This window comes from Oncorhynchus masou, chromosome 26 (genome assembly GCF_036934945.1).
Source record: "Oncorhynchus masou masou isolate Uvic2021 chromosome 26, UVic_Omas_1.1, whole genome shotgun sequence".
Classification (NCBI taxonomy): Eukaryota; Metazoa; Chordata; class Actinopteri; order Salmoniformes; family Salmonidae; genus Oncorhynchus; species Oncorhynchus masou.
In genome coordinates this window covers 9,620,794-9,634,870 of record NC_088237.1, presented here as the reverse complement: position 1 = coordinate 9,634,870, position 14,077 = coordinate 9,620,794, and the positions used below count along the sequence as shown (strand labels likewise).

General features: G+C 43.2%; 1 protein-coding gene across 1 annotated transcript in view; it reads right to left on the bottom strand.

Annotated features, from left to right (window-relative positions):
• The window catches only part of LOC135514760 (synapsin-3-like), a 134,360-nt gene that overhangs the window by 31,755 nt on the left and 88,528 nt on the right, over nt 1–14,077 (bottom strand). The gene's annotated exons all lie outside the window — the stretch shown is intronic.

Genomic DNA, 14,077 nt, shown 5'->3' with positions numbered 1-14,077 from the left:
CTCTACTCTTCGAAAGACGGGTGGATGCTGGGACACAAAATAATATCCCACAAACACAGATGGGAAAAATGCTACCTAAATATGATCCCCAATTAGAGACAACGATTACAGGCTGCCTCTAATTGGGAACCATACAAATCACCAATGTAAAAAAAATAAACTAGAACACCACATAGAAATAATAAACTAGACATCAGTGCCAACCGTGTTGAGAGATCTTGAAACTACAGCCCCAAGCTGTACTGGCAAAATAACAAAATCGAACTTGCATCCATCATAGGCTGAAATCAACTTTAGTATGTGAGTGAGTTGGAAGTGTAATTGTGAATTTCTAATCCACTTTCAAACTCTGTGAGTGATATAATCATGATTACACAATCCATTTACACTTGTGAGTCAACCACTTGAAATCCCTAAAAATAGTACAAAGCGCTTCAGAACCCAGGAAATAGGTATACAGTTGAAGTGAGAAGTTTACATACACCTTAGCCAAATACAATTAAACTCAGTTGTTCACAATTGCCGACATTTAATCATAGTAAAAATTCCCAGTCTTAGGTCAGTTAGGATCACCACTTTATTTTAAGAATGTGAAATGCCAAAATAATAGTAGAGAGATGTCATGTACATGAGGAGAGACGGACCAAGGCGCAGCGGATGTTGAGTTCCACATATTTATTATAAAGTGAAACTTAGCAAGAACAAAACAATAAATCAATAAACTAACAATGAAACGTGACCACGTGGTGCACATTCACAAAACATAAAATAATATCTCACAAACACAGGTGGGAAAAATGCTACCTAAATATGATCCCCAATCAGAGACAACGATTACCAGCTGCCTCTAATTGGGAATCATACAAATAACCAACAAAGAAAAATAAACTCGAACACCACATAGAAATAATAAACTAGAATACCCCCAGTCTATGGTCAGGGCGTGACAAGAGAATGATTTATTTCAGTTTTTATTTCTTTCATCACATTCCCAGTGGGTCAGAAGTTTACATACACACAATTAGTATTTGGTAGCATTGCCTTCAAATTGTTTAACTGGGTTTTGGGTAGACTTCCACAAGCTTCCCACAAAAAGTTGGGTGAATTTTGTCCCATTCCTCCTGACAGAGCTGGTGTAACTGAGTCAGGTTTGTAGGCCTCCTTGCTCGCACACGCTTTTTCAGTTCTGCCCACATATTTTCTATAGGATTGAGGTCAGGGCTTTGTGATGGCCACTCCAATACCTTGACTTTGTTGTCCTTAAGCCATTTTGCCACAACTCTGGAAGTATGCTTGGGGTCAAAGCACCCCCACAACATGATGCTGCCACCCCCATGCTTCATAGTTGGGATGGTGTTCTTCGGCTTGCAAGCCTCCCCCTTTTTCCTCCAAAGATAACAATGGTCATTATGGCCAAACAGTTCTATTTTTGTTTCAGAGGACATTTCTCCAAAAAGTACAATCTTTGTCTCCATGCGCAGTTGCAAACCGTAGTCTGGCTTTTTACGGCGGTTTTGGAGCAGTGGCTTCTTCCTTGCTGAGCGGCCTTTCAGGTTATGTCGATATGGGACTCATTTTACTGTGGATATAGATACCTTTGTACCTGTTTCCTCCAGCATCTTCACAAGGTCCTTTGCTGTTGTTCTGGGATTGATTTGCACTTTTCACACCAAAGTGGAGACCGAACGCGTCTCCTTCCTGAGCGGTATGACGGCTGCGTGGTCCCATGATGTTTATACTTGCGTATTATTGTTTGTACTGATGAATGTGGTACCTTCAGGCATTTTGAAATTGCTCCCAAGGATGAACCAGACTTGTGAAGGTCTACAATTTCTTTTCTGAGGACTTGGCTGATTTCTTTTGATTTTACCATGATGTCAAGCAAAGAGGCACTGAGGTTGAAGGTAGGCCTTGAAATACATCAACAAATACACCTCCAATTGACTCAAATTATGTAATTTTGCCTATCAGAAGCTTCTAAAGCCATGAAATCATTTTCTGGAATTTCCCAAGCTGTTTAAAGTCAACTTAGTGTATGTAAACTTCTGACCCACTGGAATTGTGATACAGTGAATTATAAGTGAAATAATCTTTCTGTAACCAATTGTTGGAAAAATGGCTTGTGTCATGCACAAAGTAGATGTGCTAACGGACTTGCCATATAGTTTGTTACCAATAAATTTAGGGAGTGGTTTTAGTGAGTTTTAATGACTCCAACCTAAGTGTATGTAAACTTCCGACTTCAACTGTACTCTGTTTAGGTGACACACATTGGTTCATAGAAAGATAAATGGACTAGGGTTGCAAAATATGGGTAACTTTCCCAAAATTCCCCAGTTTTCCAGAAATCCTGGTTGGAATGTTCCTGAAATCAGGAGGGAATAAGCATGAAATCTGGAATTTTCCAACCCAAATTTATGGAAAACCAGGGAACTTTGGGAAAGTTACCGGAATTTTACAACCCTAAAATGGACTCCTCAATGTATCTCTCAATTCATAATTTATATTCTGAAGAATAAGCTACATACCGATCAACAGTCACTGACCAATTATGGTAGGTCTCTCCCTTTGTGGTAGGTAGTTCCATTTTTTAAATGGAAATCTCCATGTGCCAGAGAAAATAACATTCACTAAGCCTCAGACACAAGCTGAGTCATTTTGTATTTAGTACATGTGAGCTATGCAGCAGGGAGACACCTGATATAACATGTGTATGAGAATGACTGAGGACAGTGGTTTCCCTGTGGGGGCCTGTCCTAAAATGACAGAGGAGGTTATGGGCGGGCAGATTTGTTGCCGCCAACTCTGTCTGGATGTATAATCTGCGCACCTCCCAGTCATTCCCATCAATGTGGCAATGACGGGAGACACTGTGTAGGGAAGAGACCGCATCCTATCTCGTGAGGTTACACTGGCAGCACGGAATATCAGAAGGAGGAACAAATAAGTCAAGACACTAAACCTGGCATACCACCATCTCAGGTTGAGACATGAGCTCACTGTTTTGTATTGATTCAGTGATAACTTACGTACACTGTCAACTGCTCTTCTTCAGTAGTTACGGTAATACTCGGGGTGTGGGGGGTGGGGGCATTTGTTTAAACAAGCCAGAGACAATTATTACAAATTATTATATTATTACAGACTGTATGTCACTGATATAAAATGGGGAGTTGTTTTTTCACACACTATGGAAACTATGTTATTAGTCCAGACTGTATTACAGCAGTGATTGATATATCCTTTATAGGTTTTTCATCAAAACATCCACCCAGAGATTCCTATCCATAAAATATCCTTGGTGGGCCTTTAGTACATTTTGATTTGTCTCAGCTTTTGTTTTCTCACAGCTGCATGAATTACTGTACTTGGCTTTCTTGTTCCCACCCGAAAACCATTCACAATGTGTTCAGTATGGTAAAGTAATTGAGAAAACACACACAAAAAGCTAATTATATGGCCAGTGATTTCACCAGTCTAGGTTTGGTTTCACAACATGAGGTTGCCGTCATTTACAGTAACCCACCAGACGACCAGGTCTGGCACCTAATGGACATACTTCAGGGTAGCCCATCCTTCGGGCCAAAACACTCAGCCTATATATATTCTGCGTGTGAAAGTCAGACAAGTGGATCATTTAGGGCCGAAGGCTGTTGTGAATCACACTTCCCTAACCTCCAAACACCTCTGTGTCACATTCTTAAATCCCCCCCACTCCCCTCGCCTCACTCAATTATAAAGTTAAGTTCAGTTGAATGTTGGGTTGTTGGCATGCAGACAAATTAGGTAAAACATTGAAGAATTGTTTTTGAACCAGTCTATTAGACCCATGGAATTTTCCACAAACTAAAGGGCAGCACTTCGAACTGAGAGGGGACATGAGTCATCCAATGCAGGTGTCATCATGTCGGACCGAGGCTAGTTGTCACGTAACATCTGTGCTCAAATAGCCATCCTTAGTGAATCACCACAGTTGTAATGGGAGGGACCTAAAAAGTTGTTTGACCATTATAATTGCCAAAGGATCCTTGTGAAGTGGGGGGTGTGACACTAATATAATGTACAATGTTACAGTGGTACCTGTAAAACATTTATCGTAAAACTTCATATATTGGTTGGCAATTAATGAAACAATGAGCGGCTAGACAAAAAAAGGCGATCTGAGAGTTGAGGGTGAAAGGTCAAACAAAAAACATTCCCCACGACATTAGCCAGGAGAGAGGCCAGATGGATAAGTACTTAGATGTACATTGTAAATATGTACTTATATATCAAGCTCTGATATGAGGGGGTAAAGTCATTTTAAGGGGGCGCATCAATTATCCAACGCAACACATGGTGCATCCATCCCCGCATATGTATGATCTCTTCATTTTTATGATGGCCGCTCAAAGCTGCCACATCAAGGAAGCGGACAGCAGCGGAAAGACTTACGCAGACGAGGAGAGGAGAGCTGGGGGACCCTGACCCAGGCCACCGTTCAAAATCTCCTGGCATCGAAACCAAAGACAGCCTGTTCACATAAAACCCTGCTCAAAGATTAATTTGGCCTTGAGAGACAAACGAAGCACAGGCAAATTACTAACTGTAATCACACACCTGGCCTGAGTGGATTTGATATGCCTCTTTCAAATCAGCATTGCAGAACCTCAGAACTATTCCCGTACTATATATGTATGTGCTGTTGTAACTAGGAAGTGTTCTGTGGATCGATGAAGCCTTTACACAATCAAGATCAAACCTGAAAGTTGAGGATGAATATTTTACATTGACATTTTAAACAGGTGAGTGAATGGGTAACCACAGTACATATACAGTACATATACAGTACATATACCACAGTACATATACCAAACCAGACTGTCAGAACATCCTCCTGTTCAGCAGGTTATTCAGTGGTTTCTCGGAGGTCTTCAAATTGTGCTGGTGTGGTAAATGTACAAGTGTTTGGAGATTCAAGAAAACACTTAACCTAGAGCCAACCATCTATCATCGCCATCTTCAAACCCACACTCAAATGTACACTAGATCCGAGGGATTTGTCATCTTCTTTGTAAGCTAACCACTGCACTTCGTCATAGCTGAGTCACTACGCAAGATAAACGTGCCACGGCCTTTGTAGTTGTACAAATTGAATTAAGCCGTAGACATAACACACCTCTCCCAACATGACACCGGCATGACACACTGTTCCCAGAAGACAGAGAGACCAGACGACACACTGTTTCAGTTGTATTTACCAACCAGCCACCGCAAACTGTGCATCGGATGCTCAGTGTATCACATCGTAAGCAGTAACAGACTGCTAATGGGGCATGATAATTATGGTCATGGAATTCAGGGTCATCTGGCTTCCATTAGGATCCATCCTGATCCGGGTGTGTTTCCATGAGGGAAACATCTGTCTGGAAAACAGACAGGCAGCCTATTTTCAGGGATGGAAGTTTCCAGAGTGGAAGTTTCCTCAGAATACCGAACACCAGGTTTGTGATAGAGATGTATTGATGTATTGATGGTGAAGAGTCTGAACACTTCGGGCAAGGCACCTGCAAATGGTTCATGGGTTTTTGAAGAGAGAGGCAAGGAAGATGTTAGAAGTAAGCAATGTCCGTGGCACTTCGAATTGAGGTAATGGCTGGCCGTTCAGAAATATTTCAAATATTTCATCTTCGGAGATCTGCACAGTATTCTGAGGAATACACTCTGACAAATGCTGAGAAAATACTGGGCATTTGGACACGAAGTCTTACTGTATGACCACCTTTAGTTCTAACTGGTGCTCTAATCGAGGAATCAGAATGAATGAAAGGGAACTCTTCACGCTTCCTACTCCAGTTTCCCTTCAAGCCATGATCGAGCAGGTGTCAACCAATATGATTTAATAACAGAACATGGCCACTACTTCACTCAGCATCATCTATTTTACATAAACATAGATATGAGTGGAGGTTATGTCATACCCCTCAATACATAGCCTAAGTAGAATAGACACTACCACTACCAAAACAATTGCTATTTCAATACAACTTTACTGTGGTGGTGCAATGATAGTCATGCAGCAGGGCTATTAGTGCTAATCAATTCACTAACCTAGCTACATTTCAGCTGGCGTCTACATTTGAAAAAAGTGAGAGCCAACATCAATGGGACAGACAGGGCCTTTGGCAGAGCCGGTCCTGCAGAAACGATTAGTGCGGCAGGGCATTCCTCTCCGTCTAAAAGGGAAAGAGATGTCACATTCCCATTTTCCAGGGTTAGGCTACAGTATACTGGGTCTTTGGAAAAACGATTGTGGAAGTAAGGAGGCAGTGTATGCAATTACACCCAGCAAAGTCACTTGATCCTGGGGTCGGGAAAGCTGTGAACCTCTGGTCATTGACCTCTTAGAGGAGGCATACATTGAGAAAAGATTGGTTGATAACAGAAAATGGCACTTTTATTGAGTTCTAGTTCAAAACATTATGTTTCTGACCCGAAAGGGCTTCAATGGATAGTAGGAGGCATAAAACCAGTTTTGCCATTAGCTTCATGATACATCCCATCAGTTTCATGTTCACAACATGATGCAACACGATGACAATTATTATGTAATTACTTATACCTCTTCTCATAATGCAGTTGCTGATTTCTCATGTCTTGATTTATGATGTTCAGAAATTGCAGTAAATGTTTTTGGAAAGTCAAATTTTTTTTTTACGAGCTTTGTCCAGAAGTTGAACAATTTGAACAACTTTCCCCAATTCGTACAAGCCCATATACACATTCCATGACAGATTGCTGGGCGTTTGTCTTTGCACAGCTCTGATGGGTTTTTATTTTTTGTATTTTATGCTAATGAAGCAACGGACAAATAAAACATTCCAAAAGTCAATTTGGCATCGGGAGTTTGGAGCAGATGGTCGAGGTCCTGGTGTTGATAGAACAGACGACTGGCATCACAAACTTTGTTTACTCAGTTTAAAGTTGGGTTCAACAGGCAATTTGCATTGAGAGAGGTAGGCTTTTAAACAGCTGGTAACAGTAAATTATCCAGTTGTGCAAGCAGGGTTAAGATGTGATAGGACAGCCAAAATGTAATACTCAAGTATCCCTCCTAAAACACTGAGCAATGAGGGGACTCTACAGGCGCACAACAACAAAACTATTTAGTTCTAGTGGCACGTGAGGGAACTGGGAAATGTTTCATAGTGAAGGCCTAAATGAGGAGCAAAGGAAATGGTTTTGAACCCCCCCCCATCATATCCAGAGCCAAAGCCCTAAAGTGGCCCAATGGATTAACAAATAAGGAGAGAAGAAAGAACGTGGGCTAAGCAAATAAAACAAGGCCGGGAACATAGAACAGGTGCTAATACTGTAGAGTTCTATAGGCCTCTGGAAAGTGACGGTTTCCTTCTCTATTCTCATCTGTCCGGATGAGAAAGTACAGGACCATAGAGTCAAGAATCTCCCAGAGCTGTTCTGACACGGCCAGGAGTCCCAGGACACACAGTGGCTGTCGTAAAGGGTGTTGGCCCGGGGGATTTATCGAACAGGAAGAGAAGGGCTGTTGGGAAATGCACCACTGAGTGGCCACTCGGACGTCGCATTCCGCCACTCAGAGTTAAAAGGGAAAGCCAAGGGCTGAAGAAAGACAGTTTACAGGTTGGGACTCTGCCTATAGGTCCTCCTTACTAGAATTCAGTACGGATTGTACTTGCGTGCATACAACTACAGTATAAATGGTGTTGAGCTGAATTAAATGAGTCTAGATCATGTAAGACTGAATCTAAAAATAAACATTGAACCAATTGGGTGATTCATGGCATCGATCAACTGCCATAGATTCACTGAGCTGAAAGTCGTACTGTACATGTGTTATTGACTATCACTTCATGTTTACCCTACATGACTGTGTGAAAAACATACACATTATTATATAGCCTGATAACATGCAAAGCCCATTACAAGGTTATTAGCACCTCAGGTGGTGTGAGATAAGCCTAAGGGAAGGGTGAGAGCACTCTGTTTAATTGATGACGTTGTTGTTACCATTCGTGCTAATGCTCACTCTAGGAAGCGTAGGGCAAGATTTAGAGCTTAAACAAGCGCGAAAATCTGATTGGATATACGGTGCTTTCGGAAAGCGTTTAGACCCAATAACTTTTTCACGTTTTGTTACGTTACCGCCTTCTTCTAAAATGTATTAAATCGTTTTTTCCCCTGATCCATCAACACACGATACCCGATAATGACAAAGCAAAAACTATTTTTGTGTGTGTGATTTTTAAATTAACAAAAAAAGGAAAAATGTCATTTACATAAGTATTCAGACCCTTTACTCAGTACTTTGTTGAAGCACTTTTGGCAGCAATTGCAGCATTCATTCTTCTTGGGAATGACACTAGAAGCTTGGCACACCTGTATTTGGGGAGTTTCTCCCATTCTACTCTGCATCTTAAGCTCTTTCAGGTTAGATGGGGAGCGTTGCTGCACAGCTATTTTCAGGTCTCTCCAGAGATGTTTGATCGGCTTCAAGTTCAGGCTCTGGCTGGGCCACTCAACAACATTCAGAGACTTGTCCTGAAGCCACTCCTGTGTTGTCTTGGCTGTGTGCTAAGGATCGTTGTCCTGTTGGAAGACAAACCTTCACCCTAGTCTGAGATCCTGAGCGCTCTGGAGCAGGGTTTCATCAAGGATCTCTCTGTACTTTTCTCAGTTCATCTTTGCCTCGATCCTGACTAGTCTCCCCGTCCCTGCCGCTGAAAAACATCCCACTGCATGAAGCTGCCACCACCATGCTTCACCATAGGGTTGGAGTCAGGTTTCCTCCAGGCATTCAGGCCAAAGAGTTCAATCTTGGTTTCATCACACCAGCGAATCTTGTTTCTCATGGTCTGAGAGTCTTTAGGTGCATTTTGGCAAACACCAAGTGGGCTGTCATGTGCCTTTTTCTGAGCAGTGGCTTCTGTCTGGCCACTCTACCATAAAGGCCTGATTGGAGGAGTGCTGCAGAGATGGTTGTCTTTCTGGACAATGTTCTTGGTCACCTCCCTGACCAAGGCCCTTCTCCTGACGATTGCTCAGTTTGGCCGGGCGGCCAGCTCTAGGAAGAATATTGGTGGTTCCAAACATCTAACATTTAAGAATGATGGGGGTCACTGTGTTCTTGGAGACCTTCAATGCTGAAGAACATTTTTGACATCCTTCCCCAGATCTGTGCCTCGACACAATCCTGTCCCAGAGCTCTACAGGCATTTCCTTGGTTTTTGCTCTGACTTGAACTGTCAACTGTGGGACCTTATATAGACAAGTGTGTTTCTTTCCAAATCATGTCGAATCAATTGAATTTACCAGCTGTAGACTCCAATCAAGTTGTAGAAACATCTCAAGGATGATCAATTGAAAAAGGGGGTGCACCTGAGCTCAATTTCGAGTCTCATAACAAAGGGGCTGAATACTTATGGAAGGTATTTCTGTTTTTTATTTCTAAAAACCTGTTTTCACTTTGTCATTACGGAGTAATGTGTGTCCATTTTAGAATAAGGCTGTAATGTAACAAAGTGGGAAAAGTCAAGGGGTCTGAATACTTTCCGAAGACACTGTACATCAGCCATCAAAGGTCATGGTCATTTCGTGCAATATTAGCTCTACTGATCTGTACTGTATTTCACAAGATTTATTTCTAAGCAGATGTGATCACACATGTCGATGTTGGCTCTTACACTACCGCACACCTGAGGAAAACAATAGAAAGAACAGGCAGCTCCTTTTGGCAAAAGAGGGAGGGGAACCTTCTGCAGACTATACAAAGCCAGAGCCCAAATGTCAGCACAGCCACTGCTTTCAATGAGGCCCCGGTACAGAGGAAGAGAGAGAGAGAGGGAAGGGAACATCAAGGGGGAAAATATTTTGGAACAGCTGGATGCGGCACACCCCGGCTCTATTTATACCGTCAGAAGGGAGCGAGAGAGCCAACCTCTGCCGTAGAACCAGTCCCGGGCAGCTGGCCGCCTCGCTTTTGATGTCTCACTCAGACCAAACCCTGGCCGGGCAGCTCCATCCTCATAGCCCGGGGCAGATCCACTTCCTCACCTGGAAAAGGTGCTCCGTTTAGCATGGTGAAGGAAATGGTTTGACTAGAGAACAACGTCGTAGTAGTATAGTGCTAGGGTCGCCTGGCCTGACCTCTTTTTACCCAGGAAGAGCTGGATAGGGCATACTGTACAAGAAGGAGTGACAGGGAGTCACTCTGGGAGCTACACGGAATTGCAAGTGTGGTGTGAGGGTTTTGAGTGTGGTTTGAGTATATTGCTTCATGTCCAGTAAAGCAATAAATTGAGGGAGTCTTCCCAGTGTGGCTATACGCCCTCTCTCTAAAGACAACATTAATCATTATTGGGTGACGCAAAGGCACTCTCAAGCTGCTTTCTCACAATCTGCACTTTGTATACTGTCCTTTATACACAACCAAGTCTAATATGTTGCTTTAAAACTGAATTTACAGCCACCAATCACCCCAATGTATACAACACTTACAGCCACTTTATGGGCAGTTGAAGGAATAAGACAAAAACACTGTTCCATTATAATGGTGAGACTAAACATTTATCGAAACTCTCTAAAGGACTATGACATCATAAATGCATTCTTCCTCTAAAAAGACCTAGTCATCCTCAGTTGCCCAAACACCACTATCAATTTGAGGACAGTTCGAAACGTTATTGTGAAACAGCACAAGGCTCCCATGATGCTGTGGATAAATGTTTGTGCAGGTTCTCCTGCGGTGCTGAGGGGAGATTCCAGGCATCAGTAAATCTGGACATGAGATGAGCTGCGGTACCTCACACAGCAGTTTGTCCGGTAACACCGCGGTCAACCACGGTCAATCGTGGTCCACCTAGTCCACACACCCCATGGGCCATGGTCTGGCCTGGTTCACCATTACCAGAGGGGGAGCAGAGGGCGAGCCAAGTACAATGACAGCATGCTGATGGATAAAAGACAATACTCCATAACTCACAGGCCACAGTAAGCCCCACACCCTCTTAGATCACCACTGACCATGGTTCAATCGCTACCACAAAAATGAAGTCCGTGTGTTAGGGTTGCTGCATGTAAGCCATGGGTCCTTATCAATGCAATACATAGAGCTACAATATCCACTATCTACGCAACATAATGGAGTGAACACATTCAGTGTAATTACAGTAGTGGGCAGATATTAATACCATTAAGTCATATGATATCATAGTGACCACATGCTATGGTATGAGTTTAGGGAAAACAACAACTAATAGGGGTATTCCTGTGAAATCAGGTCTATATTTAAGTTCCCACAATTCCCTCAGAGACATATGATTGTCTCCACGCAGTGTGACGTCTACATCCGGTGAACCCACGGCCCTCCAACCTCCCTACCCATGAATCACTGGTCTGCAGTCCATCCATCCTTGACTCAATAGCTAAGCCCCCTCCTCCCACTCACCATCCCTTCCTCAATTGTTTCTGTTTCTGGGAAGGGCTGCAAGAGGAAACACAGGCACTGGCCCATTTTAAACTGCCAGTGGAATCCTACTAGAACTAGATGCCAATGAATGCATAGGAGCACAGTGCAATAACACACTGGTTGAAGCTAGCAGGTAGCCTAGCGATTAAGAGCATTGATTAAGAGCATGGGGTTTGAATCAAGGTGGAAAAATCTGCTGTTCTGCCCAGTTACCCCCCAACAACAATTCATCCCCGGGCACCGATGACGTGGACGTCGATTAAGCCAGTCCCCCGCACCTCTCTGTTCTAGAGGGGTTGGGTTAAACGCGGAAAGACACATTTCGGTTGAATGTACTCAGTTGTACAACTAACTAGTGTCCCTGACATGTCGCAAGGATGAGAAGGCCACAATATAAAAACACCCGATGACAGCGATTCCAGTTACTCATAAAACAGTGTACAATTACTGGGTTTATCTTCTAGTTTGACAGCACATAGATCATTGGACTGGTAAACCTAAATCATTTCGAACAGCCCTTTCAGTGGTCAGTCAATGAGACAGCCTTATATGACCAAAGTAAATAGGAAAGTCGTTTTCACTGTGCTCAACTTAGGACGGTCGGTTTCCGCGAGGACCCTGCATTCCCTTAGCCTCCTGGAATTCTAAGAAGCTATTTCCATGCTGTCATGCTTCCTGCGTATCCCAACTGCTGTGCGGTGTCTCATTGTCTCATGGCGTAATGCAACATAGTAATTTTGGGGGTTTCTCTGACTCTGACGGTTTGACAGTTCACCAAATATGTAGTGTACAGTATGCAAGGGAGGGAAGAGGGATTCTGGGCACAGAGCAGTGAAGCGGTGTGGTTGTTACTTGGACCTAGCGTGTCGGAAGTCACTGACCGTTCATCATACTTTAACTACTGGGAGCAGGAGTCCCATTGTGAGTGAGACGGAGAGCACAGGTCAGGGTCTGGGGCGTGTTTCCCTTTCCTAGTAGTCAAAGGTCTCCATTGAACATGAACTGATAGCCATAATGGTCACCGTTAGTTAATGGGAACAGTGAACGGACGGTGGTTTCACCAGAGAGATAGAATGGGTATCACCATCAAAAGCTAAGGAGCTGTCCGTGACGTCTTGCTTTGAAAGTGAAATGTTTTAAAATGCGGTGTAGATGAAAGAGCTGCTGATGAATACGGAGATGAAAACATTTCAGGGTCACGATAATGTTTCCAGGTTTCCTAGTTGACCTCCTTGATCCTAGAGTAGCTTCACAATCAACAATGGGCATCAATCACACTGTGCTGAAACATCAGTGATAGAATGATTTGACTTTATCGCACAAGAAGTGGCTTCCTTCCGATTAAAGATTGATGCCCAACACCTAATATCTTCACTCACAAATGAAGTCCGACACCAGTTGACTGAATGGGGGGTTTGTTTGACCTGCAGGACCAGACGTCCAGGAAGTTTCAATTAAATAATCTCTCACTTACCCTCTATTAGTCTCACAGGCCTGTTTGGCACGCAGGGATAATGTTTACCAATGCCTAAAGCCACTGTATGTGTGGGTGAGTTAGCCTAAGTGAATTCACTCGGGCCATTGTGTTTGGTTAGGGGGATGGAATGTAGTGTAAACTTGAGCCTTGTCAACCTTGATTGGTTTTACTACCATACACTATGTACATTGCCCATCTCATACACTGTAGTATTTCACATGTTTTCTTCAAAATAAACAGCAGTAAAGCCAAAAGGGGGCCATGTCCCACTTAAGCACTATGGCATGTAGGAGAGGGAGTAGCGTAGGAGAACCAACAGGCAGGAACCTCCGCCCCCCACCCTCTCTCGGCGCTGCTATCTTTTCAACTTTCGCCTCTTCCTGTGTCTATTTAACGGCTTGTCAGTCACATGAAAGGTATTTCCTCTGAGTCACCGCCTGGTCCCTTTTGTCATTACAGAACCACAGAGCCACACATACTGTAGAGCCTTCAAACATTTCCTAGCGCACAATGCCTTCCCAGGCTCCCCGAAGGCTGGCTGGGCAGCTCGCACAAAATAACAGGCATTTTTTTCTACACATAGATTTTTTAGAGATGAGATTATGCGCCTGCATTTTGCTTACAGTACGTTGGCCTACTTAGGACAACAACATTTCCATAAGGTCCTATGACGTTTTTTTGTGTGTAATGGACAGATGGGGGTCATATGGAAATGTCACGAGAGATATCACAAAGAGATCACGCAAAGGCTGCAACTCCCTCATCATGCCATTCTCTGAGTCACAATCTTTTTATATAAAGTGACTTCAGAAATGTTAGACAGTAACTATAAAAAGTACACTGACAGAGGCTTAAACTGAGGCCGTGGGGACATAAACAAAGATGTTATGTGGTGTATTGGAGTATTTGTTTGAAGAATCCTCAGGGGCACCAGATGGAAATGGTGGACCCCCCCCCCCCAGAGGAACCTAATAAGTCTCCAATCTCTGACCCGACAAGGAATGCAACAAATATGATGACTCCGTCATGTTCCAACCTGACAATGGCTCAACAGAGGTTATGTTATCAATGGTTAAACAATGGCCTTCCATATCTCCTGTTTTCTTTGGTTGCTC